This window comes from Aethalodelphis obliquidens, unplaced genomic scaffold (genome assembly GCF_003676395.1).
Source record: "Aethalodelphis obliquidens isolate GAN/ISIS:26980383/991018 unplaced genomic scaffold, ASM367639v1 scaffold18, whole genome shotgun sequence".
Classification (NCBI taxonomy): domain Eukaryota; kingdom Metazoa; phylum Chordata; class Mammalia; order Artiodactyla; family Delphinidae; genus Aethalodelphis; species Aethalodelphis obliquidens.
The window spans coordinates 1652988-1679899 of record NW_020837962.1 but is presented as its reverse complement, the minus strand read 5'-3'; the positions used below and the strand labels follow the sequence as shown (position 1 = coordinate 1679899).

The window sequence follows — 26912 nt, the reverse complement described above, 5'->3', positions numbered from 1 at the left end:
ACAGAGATGAACAATACAATAAGTGAAATGAAAAATACACTAGAAGGAATCAATAGCAGAATAACTGAGGCAGAAGAACGGATAAGTGACCTGGAAGACAGAATGGTAGAATTTACTGCCATGGAACAGAATAAAGAAAAAAGAATGAAAAGAAATGAAGACAGCCTAAGAGACCTGTGGGACAACATTAACCACAATAACATTCGCATTATAGGGGTCCCAGAAGGAGAAGAGAGAGAGAAAGGACCTGAGAAAATATATGAAGAGGTTAGACTCAAAAACTTCCGTAACATGGGAAAGAAAATAGCCACCCAACTCCAGGAAGCACAGCGAGTCCCATACAAGATAAACCCAAGGAGAAACACACCAAGACACACAGCAATCAAATTGGCAAAAAATAAAGACAGAAAAATTATTGAAAGCAGCAAGGGAAAAACGACAAATAACATACAAGGGAACTCCCATAAGGTTAACAGCTGATTTCTCAGCAGAAACTCTACAAGCCAGAAGCGAGTGGCATGACATTTTAAAGTGATGAAAGGGAACAACCTACAACCAAGATTACTCTACCTGGCAAGGATCTCATTCAGATTCGATGCAGAAATCAAAAGCTTTACAGACAAGCAAAAGCTAAGAGAATTCAGCACCACCAAACCAGCTCTACAATAAATGCTAAAGGAACTTCTCTACGTGAGAAACACAAGACAAGAAAAGGACCTACAAAAACAAACCCAAAACACTTAACAAACTGGAAATAGGAACATACATATCAATAATTACCTTAAACGTGAATGGATTAAATGCTCCAGCCAAAAGACACAGGCTCGCTGAATGGATACAAAAACAAAATCCATATATATGCTGCCTACAAGAGACTCACTTCAGACCTAGGGACACATACAGACTGAAAGTGAGGGGATGGAAAAAGAATTCCATGCAAATGGAAACCAAAAGAAAGCTGGAGTAGCAATACTCATATCAGATAAAATAGACTTTTAAAAAAAGAATGTTACAAGAGACAAGGACACTACATAATGATCAAGTGATCAATCCAAGAAGAAGATATAACAATTATAAATATATATGCACCCAACATAGGAGCACCTCAATACGTAAGGCAACTGCTAACAGCTATAAAAGAGGAAATTGACAGTAACACAATAATAGTGGGGGACTTTAACACCTCACTTACACCAATGGACAGATCATCCAAACAGAAAGTTAATAAGGAAACACACAAGCTTTAAATGACACAATAGACCAGATAGATTTAATTGATATTTATAGGACATTCCATCCAAAACCAGCAGATTACACTTTCTTCTCAAGTGCGCACAGAACATTCTCCAGGAGAGATCACGGCTTGGGTCACAAATCAAGCCTCAGTAAATTTAAGAAAATTGAAATCATATCAAGCATCTTTTCTGACCACAACACTATGAGAGTAGAAATAAGTTACGTGGAAAAAAATGTAAAAAACACAAACACATGGAGGCTAAACAATACGTTACTAAATAACCAAGAGATCACTGAAGAAATCAAAGAGGAAATCAAAAAATACCTAGAAACAAATGACAATGAAAACATGACGATCCAAAACCTATGGGATACAGCAAAAGCAGTTCTAAGAGGGAAACTTATAGCAATACAATCCTACCTCAAGAAACAACAAACATCTCAAATAAACAATCTAACCTTACACCTAAAAGAGCTAGAGAAAGAAGAACAAACAAAACCCAAAGTTAGTAGAAGGAAAGAAATCATAAAGATCAGAGCAGAAATAAGTGAAATAGAAACAAAGAAAACAATAGCAAAGATCAATAAAACTAAAAGCTGATTCTTTAAGAAGATAAACAAAATTGATAAACCATTAGCCAGACTCATCAAGAAAAAGAGGGAGAGGATTCAAATCATTAAAACTAGAAATGAAAAAGGAGAAGTTAAAACAGACACCACAGAAATACAAAGCATCCTAAGAGACTACTAGAAGCAACTCTATGGCAATAAAATGGACAACCTGGAAGAAATGGACAAAATCTTAGAAAGGTGTAACCTTCCAAGACTGAACCAGGAAGAAATAGAAAATATGAACAGACCAATCACAAGTAATGAAATTGAAACTGTGATTTTAAATATTCCAACAAACAAAAGTCCAGGACCAGATGGCTCCACAGGTGAATTCTATCAAACATTTAGAGGAGAGCTAACACCCATCTTTCTCAAACTCTTCCAAAAAATTTCAGAGGAAGAACATTCCCAAACTCATTCTATGAGGCCACCATCACCCTGATACCAAAACCAGACAAAGATACTACAAATAAAGAAAATTGCAGACCAATATCACTGATGAATATAGACGTAAAACCCTCAACAAAATACTAGCGGGGCTTCCCTGGTGGCGCAGTGGTTGAAAGTCCGCCTGGCGATGCAAGAGACACGGGTTCATGCCCCGGTACGGGAAGATCCCACATGCCGCGGAATGGCTGGGCCCGTGAGCCATGGCCGCTGAGTCTGCACGTCCGGAGCCTGTGCTCCACAACAGGAGAGGCCACAACAGTGAGAGGCCCACGTACCGAAAAAAAAAAAAAAAATACTAGCAAACAGAATCCAACAGCACATTAAAAGGATCATACACCATGATCAAGTGGGTTTTATCCCAGGGATGAAAGGATTCTTCAATATATGCAAATCAATCAATGTGATACACCATATTAACAAACCGAAGAATAAAAATCATATGATTATTTCAATAGAGGCAGAAAAAGCTTCTGACAAAATTCAACACCCATTTATGATAAAAAAAAAAACTCTCCAGAAAGTGGGCACAGAGGGAACCTACCTCAACATAATAGAGACCATATACGACAAACCCACAGCAAACAACATTCTCAATGGTGAAAAATTAAAAGCATTTCCTTTAAGATCAGGAACAAGACAAGGATGTCCAGTCTCAACACTATTATTCAACATAGTTTTGGAAGTCCTAGCCACAGCAACCAGAGAAGAAAAAGAAATAAAAGGAATACAAATCGGAAAAGAAGAAGTAAAGCTGACACTGTTTGCAGATGACATGATACTATAGGTAGAGAATCCTAAAGATGCCACCAGAAAACTACTAGAACTAATCAATGAATTTGGTAAAGCTGCAGGATACAAAATTAATGCACAGAAATCTCTTGCATTCTATACACTAATCATGAAAAATCTGAAAGAGAAATTAAGGAAACACTCCCATTTACCATTGCAACAGAAAGAATAAAATACCTAGGAATAAACCTATCTGGAGAGAAAAAAAACTGTATGCAGAAAACTATAAGACACTGATGAAGGAAATTAAAGATGATACAAGGGGCTTCCCTGATAGCACAGTGGTTAAGAATCCGCCTGGCAGTGCAGGGGACACGGGTTGAAGCCCTGGCCCAGGAAGATCCCACATGCCATGGAGCAACTAAGCCCGTGTGCCACAACTACTGAAGCCCGCATGCCTAGAGCCCATGCTCTGCAATGAGAAGCCACCGCAATGAGAAGCCCATACACTGCAACGAAGAGTAGCCCCCACTCGCCACATCTAGAGAAAGCCTGCGCGCAGCAACGAAGACCCAATGCAGCCAAAAATAAATAAATAAATAAAATAAATTTTTTAAAAAATGATACAAACAGATGGGGAGATATACCATGTTCTTGAATTGGAAGAATCAATACTGTGAAAATAAATATACTACCCAAAGCAATCTACAGATTCAGTGCAATACAGAGCTAGAACCAAAAAATATTGAAATTTGTATGGACACAAAAGACCACGAATAGCCAAAGCAATCTTAAGGGAAAAAAACGGAGCTCAAGGAATCAGGCTCCTGGACTTCAGACTATCCTACAAAGCTACAGTAATCAAGAAAATATGGTACTGGCACAAAAACAGAAATATAGATCAATGGAACAGGATAGAAAGCCCAGAGATTAAGCCACACAACTATGGTCAACTAATCTATGACAAAGGAGGCAAGGATATACAATGGAGAAAATATAGTCTCTTCAATAAGTGGTGCTGGGAAAACTGGACAGCTACATGTAAAAGAATGAAATTAGAACACTCCCTGACACCATATACAAAAATAAACTCAAAATGGATTAGAAACCTAAATGTAAGACCTGACACTATAAATCTCTTAGAGGAAAACACAGGGAGAACATTCTTTGACGTAAATCACAGCAAGACCTTTTTTAATCTACCTCCTAGAGTAATGGAAATAAAAACAAAATTAAACAAATGGGACCTAATGAAACTTAAAAGTTTTTGTATAGAAAAGGAAACTACAAACAAAACGAAAAGACAGCCTTCAGAATGGGAGAAAATATTTGCAAACGAATCAACAAAGGATTATTGTCCAAAATATATAAACAGCTCATGCAGCTCAATATTAAAAAACAAACAACCCAATCCAAAAATGGGCAGAAGACATAAATAGACGTTTCTCCAAAGAAGACATACAGATGGCCAAGAAGCACATGAAAAGCTGCTCAACATCACTAATTATTAGAGAATGCAAATCAAAACTACAATGAGGTATCACCTCACCATATTAACAAATTGAAAAATAAAAACCATATGATTATCTCAATAGAGGCAGAAGAAGCTTTTGACAAAGTTCAACACCCATTTATGATAAAGAACTCTCCAGAAAGTGTGCATAGAGGGAAACTACCTCAACATAATAGAGACCATATATGACAAACCCACAGCAAACGTCATTCTCAATGGTGAAAAATTAAAAGCATTTCCTCTAAGATCAGGAACAAGACAAGGATGTCCACTCTCAACACTATTATTCAACATAGTTGAATAACAGTGCCCCAGTTAGAAGGGGCATCATCAGAAAATCTACAAGCAACAAATGCTGGAGAGGGTGTGGAGAAAAGGGAACCCTCTTGCACTGTTGATGGGAATGTAAATTGATAGAGTCACTATGGAGAACAGTATGGAGGTTCCCTAAAAAACTAAAAATAGAATTACCATATGACCCAGCAATCCCACTACTGGGCATATACCCTGAGAAAACCATAATTCAAAAAGACACATGCACCCCAATGTTCATGCAGCACTATTTACAATAGCCAGGACATGGAATCAACCTAAATGCCCATCAACAGATAAATGGATGAAGAAGATGTGGTACATATATACAATGGAGTATTACTCAGCCATAAAAAGGAATGAAATTGCGTCATTTGTAGAGACGTGGATGGATCTAGAGGCTGTCATACAGAGTGAAGTAAGTCAGAAAGAGAAAAACAAATATCATATATTAACGCATATATGTGGAACCTAGAAAAATGGTACAGATGAACCTGTTTGCAGGGCAGAAATTGAGACACAGATGCAGAGAACAAACGTATGGACACCAAGGGGGGAAGTGGCATGGGTGGTGGTGGTGGTGTGATGAATTGGGAGATTGGAGTTGACATATATACACTAATATGTATAAAATAAATAACTAATAACCTGCTGTATAAAAAAATAAATTCAAAAAAAAGAAAAATAGAAGCAATCTGAAAAATTAGATTAAGTTGGTAATCTACTTTCCTTCTTGTCCCAAATTTCTTTTTTTAAATAAATTTATTTATTAAAAAAAAAGAAAAAGGAAATGAGAAGGGAATCAAAACATGTCACTACTAAAAAAATTCATCTAAACACAAAGGAAGGCAGTATGGAAGGAAGGGACAAAAAAGGTATAAGACATACAGAAAGCAAATAAAATGGCAATTCCCTATCAGAAACTAAATGTAAAAGGATTAAATTCCCCCAATTAAAAGACACAGATTGGCAGAACAAATTAAAAAAGAGAATCCAACTAGATGCTGTCTATGAGAGACTCACTTTAGAGCTAAGAACCTGCATAGATTTAAAGCAAAAGGATGGAGAAAGTTATTCTGTGCAAATAGTAACCACAGGAGAACAGGAATAGCTATGCTAATATCAGACAAAATAGACTTTAAATTTAAAAAACTATTACAAGAGATAAAGAAGGACATTATATAATGATGAAAGGGTCAATTCACCAAGAATATAATTACAAACATATGCAAACATCAGACCCTAAATATATAAAGCAAACATTGACAGAATATGTCAAGAATTCCTGCAACTCAACAACAACAAAAGACAAAAACAACCCAATTTAAAGATGGACAAACAACTTAAACAGACATTTCTCCAAAGAAGGTATACTAATGGTCAATAAGCACATGAAAAGATGCTCAACATCATTAATCATTAGAGAAATGCAAATCAAAATCAAATGTGATATCATCTTACACCCATTAGGATGGATACTCTTTCAAAAAAAAACAAAATAACAGGTATTGGTGAAGATTTGGAGAAACTGGGATCCTTGTGCAATCATTGGTGGGAGTATAAAATGGTGCAGCTGCTATGGAAAACAATATGGCAGTTCCTCAAAAAAAAATAAACACAGAATTACCATGTGATCCATCAATTCCACTCTAGGTATATACCCAAAAGGATTGAAAGCAGTGTCTTGAAGAGATATTTATATACTCCTGTGCATAGCAGAATTATTCACAATAGCCAAAAGGTGGCAGCAACCCAAGTGTCCACTGATGAATGAACAAAATGTGGTATATACATACAATGGAATATTATTCGCCCCTACTAAAAAGGAAATTCCAGCACATTGTACATGGATGAACATTGAGGACCTTATGCTAAGTGAAATTAGTCAGTCACAAAAATGTACATACTGTATAATTCCAACACATTCTTTTCAAGTGCACTTGAAACATTCTCCAGGATAGATCACATGCTAGGACACAAAACAAGCCTTGGTAAATTTAAGAAAATTTAAATCATATTAAGCATCTTTTCCGACCACAATGCTATGAGACTAGAAATCAACTACGAGAAAAAACTGCAAAGAATCCTAACACGTGGAGGCTAAACAATATGCTACTAAACAACCAATGGATCACTGAAGAAATCAAAGAGGAAATTAAAAAATACCTGGAGACAAATGAAAATGAAAACATAACAATCCGAAATCTATGGTATGCAGCAAAAGCAGTTCTAAGAGGGAAGTTCAAAGGGATACAAGCTTACCTCAGGAAACAAGAAAAATATCAAATACACATCCTAACCTTACACCTAAAGGAACTAGACAAAGAAGAACAAAACCCAAAGTTAGTAGAAGGAAAGAAATCATAAAGATCAGAGCAGAAATACATAGAGACTAAAGAAACAATAGAAAAGATCAATGAAACTAAGAATTGATTCTTTGAAAAGATAAACAAAATTGATAAACCTTTAGCCAGACTCATCAAGAAAAAGAGAGGGCCCAAATCAATAAAATCAGAAATGAAAAACGAGAAGTTACAACCAACATCACAGAAATACAAAAGATTATGAGACTACTATGAACAACTATATGCCAATAAAATGGACAGCCTAGAAGAAATGGACAAACACCTGGAAATGTACAATCTCTCAACACCGAACGAGGAAGAAATAGAAAATATGAACAAACCAATTACCAGTAATGAAATTGAATCAGTAATTTAAAAACTCCCAACAAATAAAACTCCAGGACCAGATGGCTTCACAGGTGAATGTTACCAAACATTTAAAGAAGAGTTAACACCTATCCTTCTCAAACTACTCCAAATACTGCAGAGGAAGGAACACTTCCAAACTCATTCTATGAGGCCAGCATCAACCTGACACCCAAACCAGACAAAGATATTAAAAAAAAGAAAGAAAGAAAATTAGAGGCCAATATCACTGATGAACATACATGCAAAATCCTCAACAAAATGTTAGCAAACCAAATCCAGCAATACGTTAAAAGGATCAAATACTACGATCAAGTGGGATTTACCCCTGGGATGCAAGGATTTTTCAATATCCACAAATCAATCAATATGATACACCGCAATAACAAATTGAAGAATAAAAATCATCTGATCATCTCAATAGATGTAGAAAAAGCTTCTGAAAAAATTCAATGTCCATTTATGATAAAATCTCTCCAGAAAGTGGACATACAGAAAGCATACCTCAACATAATAGAGGTGATATATGACGAGCCCACAGCTAACATCATGCTCAGTGATGAAAAGCTGAAAGCATTTCCTCTAAGATCAGGAACAAGACAAGGATGCCCACTCTCACTACTTTTATTCAACATAGTATTGGAAGTCCTAACCACAGCAATCACAGATGAAAAAGAAATAAAACGAATCCAAATTGAAAAGAAGTAAAACTATCAAAGTTTGTAAAAGATATGATACTATACATAGAAAATCCTAAAGACACCACCAGAAAACTACTAGAACTCATCAATGAATTTGATGAAGTCACAGAATACAAAATTAATATACAGAAATCTGTTGCATTTCTATACACTAATGATGAGCTATCAGAAAGAGAAATTAAGAAAAACAATCCCACTTACCATTGCATCAAAAAGAATAAAATACCTAGGAATAAACCTACCTAAGGAGGTAAAAGACCTGAACTCAGAGAATTATAAGACACTGATGAAAGAAACTGAAGATGACAAACAGACCAAAAGATATGTCATGGGGACTTCCATGGTGGTGCAGTGGTTAAGACTCTGTGCTCCCAATGCAGGGGGGCCCGAGTTTAATCCCTGGTCCAGGAACTAGATCCCACATGCATGCCACAACTAAGAGTTCCCATGCCACAACTAAGGAGCCCATGAGCCACAACTAAGGAACCCACGAGCCACAACTAAGGAGCCCGTGAGCTGCAACTAAGACCCAACACAACCAAATAAATAAGTAAAATAAAATAAAATAAAAGTAATTTTTAAAAAAAGACATACTATGTTCATGGATTGGAAGAATCAGTATTGTTAAAGTGACCATACTACCCAAGGCAATTGACACATTCCCTATCAAAATACCAAGGGCATTTTTATGGAAACAGAAGTCCCCAAATAGCCAAAACAATCTTGAGAAAGAAACACAGAGCTGGAGGAATCATGCTCCCTGACTTCAGTCTATACTACAAAACTACAATAATCAAAACAGTATGGTACAATAATCAAAACAGTACGGTACTGGCACATAGATCAATGGAATAGAATAGAGAGCCCAGAAATAAACCCACACGCTTATGGTCAGTTAATCTATGACAAGGGAGACAAAAATATACAATGGAGAAAAGACATTCCCTTCAATAAGTGGTGCTGGGAAAACTGGACAGCTACACATAAAAGAATGAAATTAGAACATTTCCTCATACCATATAAATTTGAAATGTATTAGAGACCTAAATGTAAGATCAGAAACCATAAAAATCCTAGAAGAAAACATACGCAGAAAACTTGTCAACATAAATCAAACCAGTATTTTTTTGGATCTGTCTCCTAAAGCAAAGGAAATAAAAATAAACAAATGGGACCTAAGGAGACTTAAAAGCTTTTTCGCAGCAAAGGAAATCATTGACAGAATAAAAAGACAACCTATTGAAAAGGAGAAAATATTTGCTAATGCTATGACCAGTAACATTATATTATTGGGGTTAATATCTGTAATATATAAACAACTCATACAACTCAATATCAAAAAAACAAACAACGCAATTAAAAAATGGGCAGAAGACCTGAATAGACATTTTTCCAAGGAAAATATACAGATGGCCCAGGCATAGGAAAAGATGCTCAACATCGTTAATCATCAGAGAAATGCAAATTAAAACCAAAGTGAGATATCACCTCACACCTGTCAGAAAGGCTATCATTAAAAAGACCACAAATAATAAATGTTGGCGAGGACGTGGAGAAAAGGGAACCCTTGTGTACTGTTGGTGGGAATGTAAATTGGTGCAGCCGCTGTGTAAAACAGTATAGCAGTTTCTCAAAAAACTAAAAACAGAACTACCACATGATCCAGCAATTCCACTACTGCGTATATATCCAAAAACATGCCGCAGAGCAACTAAGCCCATGCGCCACAACTACTGAGCCTACGCTCTAGAGCCTGTGAACCACAGCTACTGAGCCCGAGTGCCACAACTACTGAAGCCCATACTCCTAGAGCCCATGCTCTGCAATGAGAAGCTACCACAATGAGAAGCTCACACACTGCAACAAAGATAGCCCCCACTCGCCACAACTAGAGAAAGCCCACACACAGCAAAGAAAACCCAACACAGCCATAAATAAATTAATTAATTTTAAAAACAGATGTGGTGTATGTATACGATGGAATACTACTCAGCCATAAAAAAGAATGCTATTTTGCCATTTGCAACAACATGGATGGACTTGGAGGGACTAAGTGAAATAAGTCAGACAAAGACAAATACTGTATGATATCACTTACATATGGAATATGAAAAATAAAACAAACTAGTAAATATAACAAAAAGGAAACAGACTCACAGATATAGAGAACAAACTAGTGGTTACTAGTGGGGAGAGTGAAAAGGGAAGGGGCAAGACATGGGTAGGAGAACAAGTGGTACAAATTATTGTGTATAAAATAAACTATAAGGATATATTATGCGACACAGGGAATATAACTAATATCTTATAATAACTATAAAGGAGTATAACCTTTAAAAATTGTGAATCACTATGTTGTACATTTGAAACTTGTATAATGTTGTACATCAACTATACCTCAATTTTAAAAAGTATTTTTAAAATATTGTATGCTTCCACTCATATGAGATACCTAGAGTAATCAAATTCACACATAGACAGTAGAATGGTCATTACCAGGGATTGCTGTAGGGGAAAATAGAGAGTTATTGTTTTAGTGAATACAGAGTTGCTGTTTTGCAAGATGCAAATAGTTCTGGAGATGAATAATGATGATGGTTACACAATGTGAATTTCTTAATGCCACTGAATTGTACACTTAAAAATGGTTACAATGGTAAAATTTACATTATGTGTATTTTATCACCATTAAATATGTTTTTTAAAAAGTAGACGGGGAAAAGACACATTATGAATAATGGAGCAAAGATAAGGATGATGGCAGATTTGTTGGAAATGATACAGGGTAGTGGAGTACCATCTTTAAAATTCTGAAAGAAATGTGTCAACCTAGAGTTCTATAACATGCAAAAGTATCTTTCAAAAATGAAGGCAGGGGCTTTCCTAGTGGCACAGGAGTTAAGAATCCGCCTGCCAATATGGGGGACATGGGTTTGAGCCCTGGTCCGGGAAGATCCCACATGCCATGGAACAACTAAGCCTGTGCGCCACAACTACTGAGCCTGCGCTCTAGAGCCACGTGCCACAACTACTGAGCCCACATGCCTAGAGCCTGTGCTCCGCAACAAAGAGAAGCCACTGCAATGAGAAGCCTGTGCACCACAACGAAGACTAGCCCCCACTCACCACAACTAGAGAAAGCCCACACGCAGCAACGAGGATCCAATGCAGCCAAAAATAAAAATAAAAAATAAATTTATATTAAAAAAAATGAAGGCAAGATGTTCTCAGACATACAAAAGCTGCAACAATTCACTGTCTTCAGATTCCTTTTTTTTCTTTTTTCGTCTTCAGATTCTTATAAGAAAAAATGTTAAAGGAAGACTTCAGGCAGAAGGAAAATAGTGCCAGATGGAAGTCTGGATATACACAAAGAAATGAAGAACACCAGAAATGGTAACTATGTAAATAAGTATATGACAGTTTTTCTTAGTATTTAAATCTCCTAAAGGTTAACTATTTAAACAAAATTAACAACAAATGTTGTATGGGCTTTATAACATATGTAAAAGTAAAATATATGAAAACAAAAACATAAAGGTCAGGTAGAGAGAATGGGAGCATATTATTGTAAAATGTTTATGTTATATGTTAAGTGGTATAATATCACTTAATGGTAGACAGTGATAAGTTAAAGATATATATTATGAATCCTACAGCAAACACTAAATTAAAAACAAAAACCAAAAAACAGAGTGATAGCTAATAAATCAAACGTGATAAATGGAACTATAAAAACTAACAAAATCAAAGCTGTATAAAAAGGGAGAAAAGGGAAGGAAAAACAGATGGGACAAATAGAAAACAAATAGTAAGATGATAAATTTAAACTTATATCAATTGTCTCATTAAATGTAAATGGTCTAAATAATTCAATTAAAAGGCAGAGATTTTCAGAACGGCTAAAAAAGCAAAACTCAACTCTATACTGCCTATGAGAAACACGCATTAAATATAAAAACACAGATATAAGTTAAAAGGAAGCATATAGAAAAAGGTATACCATGCTAATACTAATCAATTATTGGAATGGCTACATTTATATAAGACAAAATTTCAGAGATTTCAGGACAAAGAATATTACTAGCGAAAACGAAGGTCATTTCATAATGATAAATTCATGAAGAAGTCAAAAGAATGCTAAATGTTTATGCACCTAACAACAAATTCAAACTACATGACACAAAAAAAGTACAGAAATTCACGGAGGGATAGACAAATCCACAGTTATAGCCAAAGATGTCAATACCCTCTCTCAGTAATTGAACAAGTCAACAGAAAATCAGTAAGGATTTAACAAAAAAACAAAAACGATACTAGCAGCCAACTTGACCTTATTGACATTTACACAACACTTCACCCAACAACAGAATACACATTCTTTTCAACAGCACATGTTCCCCAACCACAGTGAAGTTAAAGTAGGAATTAATAAAAGGAAGATCCTTTTGAAAATCCCCAAATATTTAGAAACTAACACACTTTTGTGTAACCTGTGGGACAAAAAAAAAATAAGCCAAAGGAGAAAATAAGTATTTTGAACTGAATGAAAATAAAAACACAATATATCAAGTTGTGTGATAACCTGCTAAAGCGGTATCTGAAGAGAACTTTTATAGCACTAAATGCCTTTATTAGAAAAAAGAAAGTTCTCAAATCAATGGCCTCAGTGTCCACCCTAAAAAAAAAAAAAAAACTAGAAAAAGAAAAGCAAATTAAACCTAAAATAGAAGAAAGTAAATAATAAAGGCCAGAGCAGAAATCAATGAAATAAACAGAAAGGCAATACAGAAAAATCAATGGAACTAGAAACTGGTCCCTGGAGATCAGTAAAAGTGATAAACCTCCAACAGATAAATCAGGAAAACAAAGCAAGAGGACACAAATTACCAATATCAGGAATGAGAGAGGTCACATCACTACAGATTCTACAAATATGAAATGGATAATAAGGCAATATTATGAAAAACTTTATGTCAATAAATTCAACGACTTAGATTAAACAATTCCTTGAAAGTCAAACCATGAAGTTCACTTAAAAAGAAATAAATAACCTGATTAACCCTATATCTATTTTTAAAAAGTTGAATTAATAGTGAAAAACCTTTTCATAAGGGAAACCACAGGCCCAGATGGCTTTTTTGGTGAATTCTACCAATCATTTAAGGAATAAACAATACCAGTTATATGCAAACTCTTCTAGAAAACTGAAAAGGAGGCAATACCTCCCAACTTATTCTATGATGCCAGTATTACCCTGACACCAAAGCCAGACAAAGACATTATTAGAAAAGTAAATTACTGACCAATATCCTTCAGGAACATAGAACATTTCTAAACAAATTTTAGAAAATTGAATCCAACAATATATAAAAAGGATAATATATCCTAACCAAGTGGAGTTTTGTCCAAGGAATGTAAGGATGGTTTAATGTTTGAATAATCAATCAGTGTAATTTACCATATTAACAAACTAAAAAAATTTAAAACCATGATCATCTTAATAGACACAGAAGAAGCATTTGGAAAAAGCTGACATTAATTCCTGATTTTTTTTAAAATCCCTCACCAATTAGGAATAAAAGGGAACTTCCTAACCTGATAAAGGCCATCTATGACAAACCCACAGGGAACACCATGCCTAATATTGAAAGACTGAATGCTTTTTCCTTAAGATCAGAAATAAACTAAGAATGTCCTCTCTCACCACTTCTACTCAACATTATACTGGAAGTTCTAGACAATAAGGCAAGAAAAATAAATAAAAAGCATTCAGATTGGAAAGGAAGAAGTAAAACTGTCACTATTCACAGATTACATGATTGCCTATATAGAAATCTTAAGGAATCTACCAAAAGACTACTAATAAGTGAGTTTAACAAGGTGGCAGAATAGCAGGCCAATATAAAAAATGCAAGTGCATTTCCATCTACCAATAATGAACAATCAGGACTTGAAATTTTAAAATAATATCATCTATAATATACTCCAAAATATGAAAAATAAATTTGACAAAATATGTGAAAGGTGTGTACACTGGGAATGACAAAAACACTGCTGAGAGAAGTTAAAGAAGACCTAAATAAATCAAAAGATATATCATGTCCAGGGACTGGAGGACTCAATAGTGTCAATATGCCAGTTCTCTCCAAATTGACCTAAAGATTTACTGCAATCCCAATAGGCTTCTTGTATAAATTGTTACCAGATTCTAAAATTCACATGGAAATATAAAGGAACTAGAATAGTCAAGAGGAAGGACAAAGTTGGAATACTAACACTACCTGATTTCAGGACTTATTATAAACCTGCATTAGTTAAGATAGTGTGGAACTGGTGTAAAAATAGACAAATAGATCAATGGAACAAAACAGAGCCCAGAAATAGACCCACACATATGTGGACAACTTATTTTCAACAAAGGTGCAAAGGCAATTCAGTGGAGAAAGGATGGTCTTTTCAACAAAAGACAATGGAACAATTTGATACCTATATACAAAAAAGCGAACTTCCATTCATAACCCACAATATATACAAATTTAACTATAAATGGGTCATCGACCTAAATGTAAAAACTCAAATTATAAAACTTATAGAGGAAAACATAGGAAAAAAACATTGTTACTTTGAGTTAAGCAAAGTTTCTTAGATATAACAAGAAAAGAATGATGCAAAGGAGAACAAATAGATAAACCGGATTTTATCAAAATTTAAAACTTCTGCTCTTAAAAGAACACGGTTAAGAGAAGGAAAAGAGCCACACAGGGGAGAAAATATTTGGAAATCATATATCTGATACAGGATTTGTATCCAGAATATATCAAGAACTTTCAAAATTCAATAATGAGGGGGCTTCCCTGGCAGTCCAGTGGTTAAGACTCTGCACTTCCTTGGGACTTCCCTGGTGGCGCAGTAGTTAAGAATCCGCCTACCAATGCAGGGGACACGGGTTGGAGCCCTGGTCCAGGAAGATCCCACATGCTGCAGAGCAACTAAGCCCGTGCGCCACAAGTACTGAGCCGGCATGCCACAACCACTGAGCCCGCACACCTAGGGCCCGTGCTCCACAATGAGAGAAGCCACTGCAATGAGAAGCCCACACAGCACAATGAAGAGTAGCCCCCACTTGCCACAACTACAGAAAGCCCATGTGCAGCAACGAAGACCAACGCAGCCAAAAATAAATAAATAAATTTATTTAAAAAAAAAAAAAAGACTCCGCACTTCTACTGCAGGGGGCATGGGTTTGATCCCTGGTCGGGGAACTAAGAGCCCACAATCCGCGTGTCACGGCCAAAAAAACCAGAAAAACAACCCAATAAAAAATGCATAAGGCGTATGAATACTTCTCCAAAGAAGACAGATGAATAGTAGATAAACACATGAAAAAAATGCTCAACTTCATTAGTCATTAGAGAAATGCAAACTAAAACAATGAGATAGCACTGCCCACCTGTTAGAATGGCTAAATTAAATTAAAAAGACTAACCATACCACGTGTTGATGAGGATGTGGAGGAACTGGAACTCTTCTACACTGCCAGTGGGGATGCAAAATGGCACAACCACTCTGGAAAACAGTCAGTTTCCTAAAAATATAAACATCTGATCCAGGCATTCCACTCCTATGTATTCACCCAAAAGGAAGGAAAGCTTTTTAATGTCCTTTCAAAGGCTGGTACACAAATGTTCATAGTAGCTTTATTTGTGATAGCCCCAAACTGCAAACAACTCAAATGTCCATACCACTCATAAGTAACAAGGAACGAACTCTTGGTTCACAATAACGTACAGCATGGATGGGTCTTGAAATAATTACACTGAATGAAAGCCAGGAAAAGAATACATAAAACAACAAGGTCCTACTATATAGCACAGAGAACTATATTCAATATCCTATGATAAACCACAATGGAAAAGAATATTCTTTTAAAAAGAATGTACGTGTATATATACATATATATAAAACTGAATCACTTTGCTGTACAGCAGTAATTAACACAACACTGTAAATTAACTATACTTCAATTTTACATATATATTTTTTTGGCTGCACCACGTGGCACGTGGGATCTTAGTTCTCCGACTAGGTATCCAAACTGTGCCCCCCTGCACTGGAAGCATGGTGTCTTAACCACTGCACTGCCAGGGAAGTCCCCAATTTTTTTTAAAAAAAGAAAAAGAATACACACTGCTTCGAGTCCATTTATATAAAATTCTAGGATATACAAACTAACAGACAGTGACAGAAAGCAGAATGGCTGTTGGAGGGTGGGGGAGATGGATTACAAAAGGACAGGAAGAAACAACCAAAAACCAAAACCCCAATTCAAAAGAAAAAAGCCACCCTGGATTTCTACAAGTGTTTTTACCTGAATGGAACTAGTGGCTTTTATTTGAGATAAGCTGAGATCTGGAGGTAGTGTTCAAACTTTCTCTAAATACTTCCCATCGTGTTATTTTTAGAGCTAGCATGGGATTAAATAGCACTCACTAATATACCGTGACAACCGGCAAACACACAGAGGTGAACGCCAGAGAAACCGTTCACACTTCCAAGGCCTCTAGCTGGTCCAACGAGCAGTTACAGAGACAGAAAGCATCACAAGAAAACACAGTGACAGCTTTTTAAGAACAATGAAAGGAGAGAGAAGAACAGCAAAATGTTTCCAATAAAATCTTACTCATGTTTCCAAAAAAGCAATTCTAACTTGTCCATAATGGAACAAGGAAGAAGAGAAAAGGTCATCTTTCACGTTCAACATTTTTCTACCTAAGTTTTACGTGTATATGTACAGTTTTACAGCACTAAAGCGGAACCACGAGGGGAAAATGCAAAAGGTAGGTTCTTCTCTGTAAGTAAATTTATCATCACAGTTTCTCTCGTTTCCTTCCACCCATTTATCTTTTCAAGTTGCCAAGAACATCCCTGGGAATAATCACCTCCTACGTCAAAAGCTGGGGATAGGATAATTGGCATCTGCTGATGGGAGATGACATCTTTAAATAGTCACTTTTAACTTCATAACATATATTTCATCTTTAACCATGTATATACTGCTTCAACTCCTAGCTTTAAAATGCAGGGGGGCGGGTATATTGGAAGATGCCCCAATAACAAGGATAAATTCTCCAAAAGTTTGCAATGGCTAAAAAAAATTTTTGAAACCCATTAGATCAAGTGTCACTTATGTAACAAGGATCTTAAAATACAAGGCCTAGAAAAAGGTCAACATCCATCCTATCTATCTATCTGTCTGTCTGTCTATCTATCAAAATGACTTCCTGGTTAATGATTAAAGGTTTGAGTTTTTGAAATATCATATACTATGAATAAACCTAAAGGAAAATAAATGATTCTTTGTGGTACTAATAAACACACACCATGTATCATTCATGTGAGATGCTGGTACTACTTTATATAAAGTGGCAACATATGTGAAGGAACCCATTTGGGACATTCACATAATGTTTCTTACAAGCTCATAATACTGGAAACCAAAGGAATTTGTTCGGTTTGATACCAACACACTCACACCCATAACATGTCTCCACCACATTGGGTGGACCTCGGCCAAGACATCACACAAAGTGCGTGGCTGATTGTTTCTGCCTCGTCCAAACCAACTCCGCACAAAGTTGAAAATGAGAGCCTCAAGCAAGAGCAAATACAACTCCCGTAGCCCAGTAGCACTGATGGCCGGCTCACTCACCGGCAAGCAGATGCTTGCAGCACTGTTTGCTTAAGGCGGCTACCCTACGGCAGAAAGTTATCTTAGGAAAGCAATGACCCTGACATCTATGCTAAAGAACCTTCCACATGTGTGCACTGGGAGCCACGTGCAAAGATGCAAGAGCAGCTCTGCTTATAATGAAGAAAACTTGGAAACAACCCAGGTGGCCAGCAATAGGGGATTTATTAAAACTGTGCTACAGTCCCCCGAGCAGACTAGAACACAGCGGTTACAAGGAATGAGCTAGAGCCATAGGGAGTGACACGGTTAGACCTCTGATGCTTTGTAGAGTTAACATCAAAAAGAAGACATGTTTACAAAATATGCACCATTTGTTGAGGAGAACAACCCCCCCAAAACACTACGTTTCCTATGTATAAACACATATCAACAGAAAAAGATGTGGGAAAATCCAAAAAAACTCCTAAGACTGGTCACCTCAAAAAGGAAGAGGAGAGAGAGGAAGGAATTGAGAGCTAAGAGGGTGGGAGTCCTCCACCTAATACAGGACAAGTAATAAGAGAAATAGCAATTTATCCTGTTACTGTCGACTGCTTTTTATATCCATAAAACCGTCACCAACTCTGCACACTAATGTTTGTGCCTCAGATAACCTGGTTGACCTTTTCAGAGCATATCCGGAAAAAAAAGGGAAAAGAGAAAGAACAAAACTTTTTACTGTTCATAGCTGCCAGCTTGATCTTATTCTGGTTCTGGAATGAACCAATTTAAACTTATTTTTCCAGGGTTAGAGGTTCTAAGATTGACTTGATGAGGTGATATCAGGGCATTCTATACAGCTGTAATTTTTCTGCAGAATTCCTCTTTGTACCATTTTCTGTATGGTTGGCATTATTTGTGAAAGGGAGTTGAAAAAACTACTGCCTCTCTCTCCAAGCTGGGAGACCTTCAGTTTTTCAGAGGTTACACAGGCAACACATCCTGCTTCAGTCCTCACCCTGCTATGTTCTGCAGGGGCCTGCACACTGCCTCTATGTGGCAGGGATTCCTGCTTGGATGGAGTGCCAAAAGAAGGTAAACACAGGTACCACGAACTTTCTAGCTGCTCTTCCACTGAAAATCACAGAAATCTCACATGATGAAATGCCAACGAAATGAATTTAGAATCCAAGAGTCATAGGCACCAGCAACAAACAACTGAAATATTCATAGATGGGGGGACTCCATAGTGTTAAGACATTAATTTCCCCCAAATTCAATTATAGCTTTACTACAATCCCAATCAAAATCCGAGCAGGCATTTTGTAGAAACTGATGAGCTGATTCTAAAAAGTATACAGAAAATCATATGGAAACAAAGGACTAGAATAGGCAAAACAGTTTTGTAAAAGAAGAACAAATTTGGAGGATTTAAAAGACGTGACTTCAGTACTCTCCATAAAATACAATCAAAGCCTGTGTGGTAACTGGCATACAGATAGATATACAGATCAATGGAACACAAACCACAGCAACCGACCACACGTACACGGTCAAGTGAATTTCAACAAAGGCACCAGGGCAGTTGCATGGAGAGAGGATCATCGTTTCAACAGATGGTGCTGGATATGGGAAAAAATGGACATCAAGCCCAACCTCACACCATACACAAAAATTAACTCAAAATGGATCCTAGACCTAAATGTAAAAGCAAAAATGATAAAAATTCTTGGAGAAAACCTTTGTGACCCAGGTAGACAAAGCTTTCTTAGGAAACAAAAAAGCATAAAAGAAAAACATTGATAAACTGGACTTCATCAAAATTAAAAACTTCTGCACTTTGAGAGACCCCACTGAGAACATGCAAAGGCAATCCACCAAGTAGGAGAAAATACTAACGATACGTATATCTGAAAAAAGACTTCTGTCCAGAACATACAATGAACTCTGATGATTCAAAAATAGGAAGGTGGGCTTCTCTGGTGGTGCAGTGGTTAATAATCCGCCTGCCAATGCAGGGGACACGGGTTCGAGCCCTAGTCCAGGAAGATGCCACATGCTGTGGAGCAACTAAGCTTGTGTGCCACAACTACTGAGCTTGCACTCTAGAGCTCGTGAGCCACAACTACTGAGCCCGCGTGCCATAACTGCTGAAGCCCACGCGCCTAGAGCCCATGCTCCACAACAAGAGAAGCCACTGCAATGAGAAGCCCATGCACGGCAATGAAGAGTAGCCCCCACTCGCCACAACTAGAGAAAGCCTACGCGCAGCAACAAAGACCCAACACAGCCAAAAATAAATAAATTTATTTTAAAAAAAAAAAGAACTGGGTTTAAAAAAAAATAGGAAGGCAAACAAGCTATAAAAATGGGCAAAAGATTTGAGCAGACACTTCACAAAAGATGTAACAGGGACTTCCCTGGTGGTCCAGTGGTTAAGAATCTGCCTTTCAATGCAGGGGACGCAGGTTCGATCCCTGGTCAGGGAACTAAGATTCCCACATGCCGCAGGACAACTAAGCCCACGCACTGCAACTACTGACCCGTGCACATCAACTAGAGAGCCCACATCCCACAATGAAAGATCTTGTGTGCCGCAACGAAGACCCGATGCAGCCAAAAATAAATAGATAAATAAAAAAGACGATGTAACAAATGACCAATGAGCACATGAAAAAGTGCTTAACATCATTAGTCATCAGGGAAATGCAAATTAAAATGAGGTACCACCACATACCCACTAGAGTAGCCAAAATAAAAAAGACAAATGGACCCAGAGATTATCATACTAAGTAAGACAAAGACAAATATTATATATCATTTATATATGGAATCTAAAACAAATGACACAAATGAACTTATTTATAAAACAGAAATAGATGCACAAACATAGAAAACAAACTTATGGTTACCAAAGGGGAAAGGGGTGGGAAGGGATAAACTAGGATTTTTGGGATTAACAGATACACACTACTATATATAAAACAGATAACCAACAAGGACCTATTGTATAGCACAGGGAACTATATTCAGTATCTTGTAATAACCTATAATGGAAGAGAATCTGAAAAAGAGATATATATATATAAAATTAATCACTTTGCTATATACCCGAAACTAACATAACACTGTAAACCAACTATACTTCAATAAAAATAAGAAGAAGAAAATGAAAGACAGGAATTGAAAGATGTGACCCAACTGGAAAGCATATATTTTTGGCGGGAATGTACAATGGCACCATATCACCTGGTCCTCGGCCCCTATCCCGTGTGTCCTCCACGCATTCAATTCACAGGTTCATATAACCTGCCTGGCCTCATCAAGCCTGCTCTAAAACCCTGAATTTATGAGATAAAGCAATGACGGGGGCTGTGGCCTCTGGCTCTGGCCCTGGGTTCTGAACTGTCCGTCACCGACAATGCAGTCGCAGGGATAGCTAAGTGAGCTATTTGAGTAGCTAAGTGAGCCTTCTTCAGGCAAAGTCTTGATTTAGGTGATCAGAGAAAAGCCTGCTGTCAGCACCTCAGGCACCCTAAATATCCAAGCCTGAGGGGGCTTTTTCCCTCCTCTGCAAGAAAATTAATTTCTCCAAGAACTCTTTAAAGCAGGTCTCAAAGTGAGGGCCCGGACCAGCAGCACCAGCACAGCCTGGGAGGTTGTGAGAAAGGCAGAACCTCAGCCCCACCGCAGGGTCCATCTGCATCTTCCCAAGATGTTCAGGTTCAAGTGCCGAGCGTGCTAGGCCACAACCAAGGCTCCATGGAGCTAACGCAGGTGAAAGCCCTTCACACACTGTGAAGTGCTGTTAAAATGGATGCAGCCCTTGCTGCGGAGGGGCAGGGGAAGGCGGAGGGGCAGGGGAAGGCGGAGGGGCAGGGGGAGGCGGAGGGGCCGGGGGAGGCGGAGGGGCCGGGGGAGGCGGGGAGGCGGAGGGGCGGGGAGGCGGGGAGGCGGGCAGCAAGCAGGGGTGAAGGTGTTGAGGGCGGCCCCAACAGAGGAGTCGGTGGCCGCAGAAGTCCTTCCTGGAAGGAGACAGTGTCTCCAAGACACCTTCATTTTTTCAAGCAACCTCAACTGTGGTTAATCACTTTTAGACCCACTGCATTTCAGTGGGGTTCGGGTGAATCATTTCAGAGGAGTGAGGGAGTAAAAAGGCTTGAAGGTTTCTAGGACCCTCAGCAAGCCTTTCTGAAAACCTGATAAAAACTGTGGCATCCCTTTCCCAGAAACACACACATTTTACATACACTTTTGGTGAATTCACAGATTTTTTAGTCTTGAGTGCAGTGGGCACCAGATTAAAAATCTCGGGGAAGGGCTTATCTAGGAAGTTCAGCGCCAGGACTCTGCTGGCACCGTAGCTGGAAGGCACTGGCCAAGGAGGTTCTCCAGAACCACATGGAGGACCACACTGAAAGGAATCGCATGTTAATTTCCTCTACAATACTTTTTGAAAACCTACCTGTGCAGGTACCTCTCTAAGACGCTGGGGCCAGGACAGACAGATCCTCCAGCCAGGTGTCCAAGATTTGTGGCTTCTCAGGGCTCCTTACACCTGTGAGAGAAGTAGGATCAGACCTGTGTTCTCTACTTTAGGGCTCACAGAAGGTCACAGGGCCAGCCTCCCTCAGGACACCCCAGACCCTGCGTACCTCAGGCATCCCACCTGCCCATCAAGATACAGATGCACCTCTTTCATTTAATCCCCTCCCTCCCCTCAGAAGACAAAGCTGAAGAAAGCACCTGTTAGAATCTCATTTCCATTCCACCTGCCAGTTAGTTCTGGGCTCAGCTCACATGTGATGTTCTCTCATTTGCTAATTTCTTTTCACTTTTTATAAGCCCTATCACTTCTGCACAATAATTCCAACAACTCAGTGAACACCAAAAAATGGAGGGGGACAATGGAATCAATTTTATCATCAACCATTCAAAGGCAATGCTCAGTAATACATTTTAATTCTGAAAATGTTCAATTTTTTTTTTTTTTTTTTTTTAAATTAAAGAGCTGCAGTGAGATTTGCACATAGATCTCAAGCACTCCGGGAGCAGTATCTCAGAGTTCCTGTTTGAGGGTAAATGCCAGGGCCTTTTCCAGTCACCTGCCCAAACCGTGACATTTAAAGCAACTTGGTGAACACAACTTCCTGGCATATATAGGTTTCCCATTTGCCTATACACCTGCACAGTGGGCTGTGGACATTCTTAATTCATGTCTCCTTATACCCTGCGAGCATCACTGGTACCAGGCGGCAAAGGTGCATGTAGCAGAATGTTCTGTGCAGCTAAAAAGCTGCAGACAACCCAAGGCCTTACTCCCAGAAATTGATTAAATCAAATGTGATAGAGCCACTGGATGGGAAACCGTGCAGCTATTAAAGAGAATAAGGCATCCCATCCATGCATTATATTATAGTATATAATGCAGTATATATAATTTACGATGCAATATTGTAATAGTACACATCACATTAATGTATAAGAGAAACTGTTAATTTTAAAAATAATATATGCTATCACTTATCGTGATTATAAAATGTACTACAAGCCACTGTATTAGTTAACACATCCATACATTAATTAATGGAGAATCAAAGTGCACTTTAAAGTCAGTCCATTTGAATAAAAATAAAAGGGCACGTTTGAATACATAAATGTGAATATGCGTATCAACGGTCTAGAGCATTGGGGCTCAGCCTTTCCCGCGCAGCGGCATCACCTGGAGGAGAACCTGTTAAAGCCCAGATTGCCCGGCTCCCCCAGCAGGTCTAATTGGGCAGGTCTGGGGGGAGCCAGAGAAGTTGCATTTCTAACCAGCTCCCAAGTGATGCTGCTGGCCCCGGGGCCAGGCACACACCCAGGGCTCAACCGCGGCAATCTGGGGGAAGAGGAGCTTTGGGGCTTTTTATTTCAGAAAACTTACACATTCATTCAACAACCCTCGTTGAGCGTCAGCTCCATGCAGGGCAGCCGTGGACCGCCCGAGGGGTCGGGCTAGTAAAGGAACCACAGCCTTTTCCTCCGCCTCCTGGGTGCCTCACCCTAGAGGGGAAACTGAGGCCCCGAGACCGGTTGTCCAAAGTCGCGGAGTCTCTCTGGAAGCTGGGATTCGAACCTCAGGCTCTGAAATGCCTGCGAGCGTCCTGAGCGCTCCCGAACTCCAAACGAGTTCCTCCCGCCGAGGCTGTGGGGACTCTGGGGGCTCCGGAGACGAAGTCCCCGGCCCCACTCGGACACGAAGGGTAGGACAGACTTCCCTGCCCGCTCTGCTGCCGTGAGTCCTCTGCGAGCGGCCGGCGCGCGCACGCTTGAGCCCCGCCCCACCGGCCGCTGCGAAAGGGCGGGGCCGGGCGGGTGCGCTGGGGCCCGCGCTCGTGCCCGTGGGGCGAGCGCACGGGAGTGGCGCCAGGATAGAGGCTCGCCGAGCCGCCATTCTAACGCAGGCGCGGTGGCCAAGTGGTAAGGCGTCGGTCTCGTAAACCGAAGATCACGGGTTCGAACCCCGTCCGTGCCTAGCATTCTCACTTTCCTAAACGGGGCCACTTTTTAGGGGTGTGACCACTTTTCGAGAGTAATCATCGACGTTCTACCCTTTCCGGATCCCGTATTAATCAATAGATCTTCGCCTCTGGAAGCCGACGGAGCCAACTGTTTTCACTCAGTTTAGATTCAAGCTTTCTCCGGCCCGCGCAGGTCAAAGTCCGGGTGGTCCGGCCTCATACCCTGCTGTGCCGCCAACTTGACCCGCGGGGCGTTTGGCTCCCGCAGACAGCGTCCCCCTGCAGTCCCCGGACGCCTCGTCCTGTGCGGGATGGAGGAGGGCTCCGGGTAGACGGGGGTCTGAAACTCCGAGGCCCCGGAGGTCACGTGAAAACCGTGGCCCGAGCAATGCTTTTAGCGCAGAAAAACCTACAGCGGATGGCCCTCGGTTCAAGAGCCACTAAGCATTTTTCTGAACGTTTAAGTCCAATTGTTTCCACACTAATGAGAGAACTGCCGTTGCCTGACACTGAGCCCACACCCAGAGTCAGCTGGTGTCTGGCTTGCTATTTTTAAAAGGAAATCCATTGTAGGCACTGCGTTAGAGAGGAAATCCTGCCCAGACTTGGAGCTGGTCCGACATGAAAATCTAAAGCTCTCTCCTCTCTCTCTCTCTCGGAGCCTCCGTTTGCTCCCCAGTAAAATGGATCTCTGGTCAGCGCTGGCGTTTGTAAAGCAGCTGCCGAGAGGCTGTAGAGGCGGCTTCAGTAAACGGAGCTACCGTCGTATGGCACCCGTTTTCTTTGCATCACCACGGGGCCGCTCGAATGCATTTAAAGATGTTAATGCAATTAGCTCAACCTCCACGAGCTGGCATATTGTATAATCTGGAAACCAGCTTGACCTAAATTGGGGAAACCTGTATCAGCGCGAGATTCCTACTGGAAGAAAGCATTAATGGAACTCTCGGTGTGTGCCTAGTGGAGCTGGAGTCTGGGGCAACCTCGGTGAACGAGGGTGGGTTCACTCAGAGAGAGGGGGAGATGGATGCGAAGGGGATCGGAGAGCCTGGCAGGAGCGGCGGGGGGTAAGAGTCCTCCTCTGCAGCAGAGCGCTCACACTTGTGAGCGGTTCATCGGCATCCCCTGGAGGCGTAGTTAAAATGCCGAGCGCTGGGCCCCACCCCCCAGAGCGTCTGCATTCTGTTAGTTTGCGGTGGGGCTTGACATTTGCATTTCTAACAAGCTCCCAGGTGATGCTGACGGTGTTAGTTCCGGGACCACCCATTGCGAACCATTCCGCTAAAGAGAGCTATATTCTAAAGCCACATTCTAAACCCAGGAGCACGTGTGTATGCATGTACACAAACATGTGAGTTAGTGCCTATAAAAACAGTGAACACCAGTCCTTCTCACACTTCAGCCTGAGGATCAGGTTAAAATTTAGGTCTGACTGTGTGTCTGAGGTGGAGCCGGAAAATCTGCATTTCTAATTGGTGTTTTAGTGATGCTGATGCCGCTGGTCCCACACCTCACTGAGTATGGGGGGGAGGGGGGAAGAAGGACGCACACAAAAATAATGTAACGGAGCAGGACCCTATGGGGCCTTCCCGGAGTAGCCTTCCCCAACATCCTCTGCTTTAGCTCCTCTCTGAAGTACCTAGATAAGTGTTTGATGTGAAAGTGTTTCACAGATGTGAAAAACCCCACCAAATGGAAGTTATTAACTACTTGATGACCGTGAGCATGTAGCCCCCAGGCCTCCTGGAGCCTAAGGACTAATAAAGTTAACTCCTGTGCCACTGCCCTGTTACCTCACCATCAACCAATCAGAGACCCGTACAGGAGCTGGTCCCGTACCCTGCGGCCCCCTTCCCTCACTTGGCCTTTAAAAATGCTTTGCTGAAACCCTTCAGGGAGTTTGGGGGACACGAGCCACCTGTCTCCTTGCATGGCCCTGCGATAAACCTTTCTCTGCTCTAAACTCGGATGTTTCTGTTTGTTTGGCCTCATTGTACATCTGGCACATGAACTTGGGGTTGCTAACAATAACAGTTGTTGCCTCTCTGGAGGGAAGTAGGATGGGGTAGCTGTTGAAAGGATTCCTTCACTTCTTACCCCGTGAACTTTCACATTGTTTGGATTTTCTACCAGATGATTGTATTACGTGTGTAATTTTTTTCCCCCAGAATCACCTCCAAAACCCACAAAGGCAAAAAGAACCTATTAGAACACAGGCAAATTATAACGATTCAGAATTAAGTCATATAAATGCTTGAGTGTTCTCTGCTCTCCATTGGAGTGTTTCGTCGTTTCTTTTTAAGTGACACAGAAGTACACTTACGTTCCTCCCTATTAAAAATATCCCCCAATAGTCCTCCCCATTAAAAATAAAAAGACCACACTGCCCCCGACAGGCGGGCCAGTATCTGTGGCGCTGGTTAGTTGTCCACACAGATTTTCCTGTCCTTCCCTCCAGAAAATGAAGCAACA

The 26912-nt window shown here is 39.7% G+C and overlaps 1 long non-coding RNA gene and 1 other non-coding gene across 3 annotated transcripts in view; one reads left to right on the top strand and one right to left on the bottom strand.

Moving 5' to 3' along the window:
• Positions 1–24216, bottom strand: part of LOC113626185 (uncharacterized) — a 77576-nt gene extending 53360 nt beyond the window's left edge. For both annotated transcript variants that reach the window (XR_003435079.1, XR_003435078.1), the window contains exons 1-2: positions 23864–24216; positions 22403–22495 (exon numbers count right to left, since the gene is read on the bottom strand). This is a non-coding gene — a long non-coding RNA (uncharacterized LOC113626185). The remainder of the gene's footprint in view (positions 1–22402; positions 22496–23863) is intronic.
• A 166-nt stretch (positions 24217–24382) lies between these two features.
• TRNAT-CGU (transfer RNA threonine (anticodon CGU)) lies at positions 24383–24454 on the top strand. The gene has a single exon. It is a non-coding gene; the product is annotated as a tRNA-Thr (tRNA).
• Positions 24455–26912: the final 2458 nt, after the last annotated feature.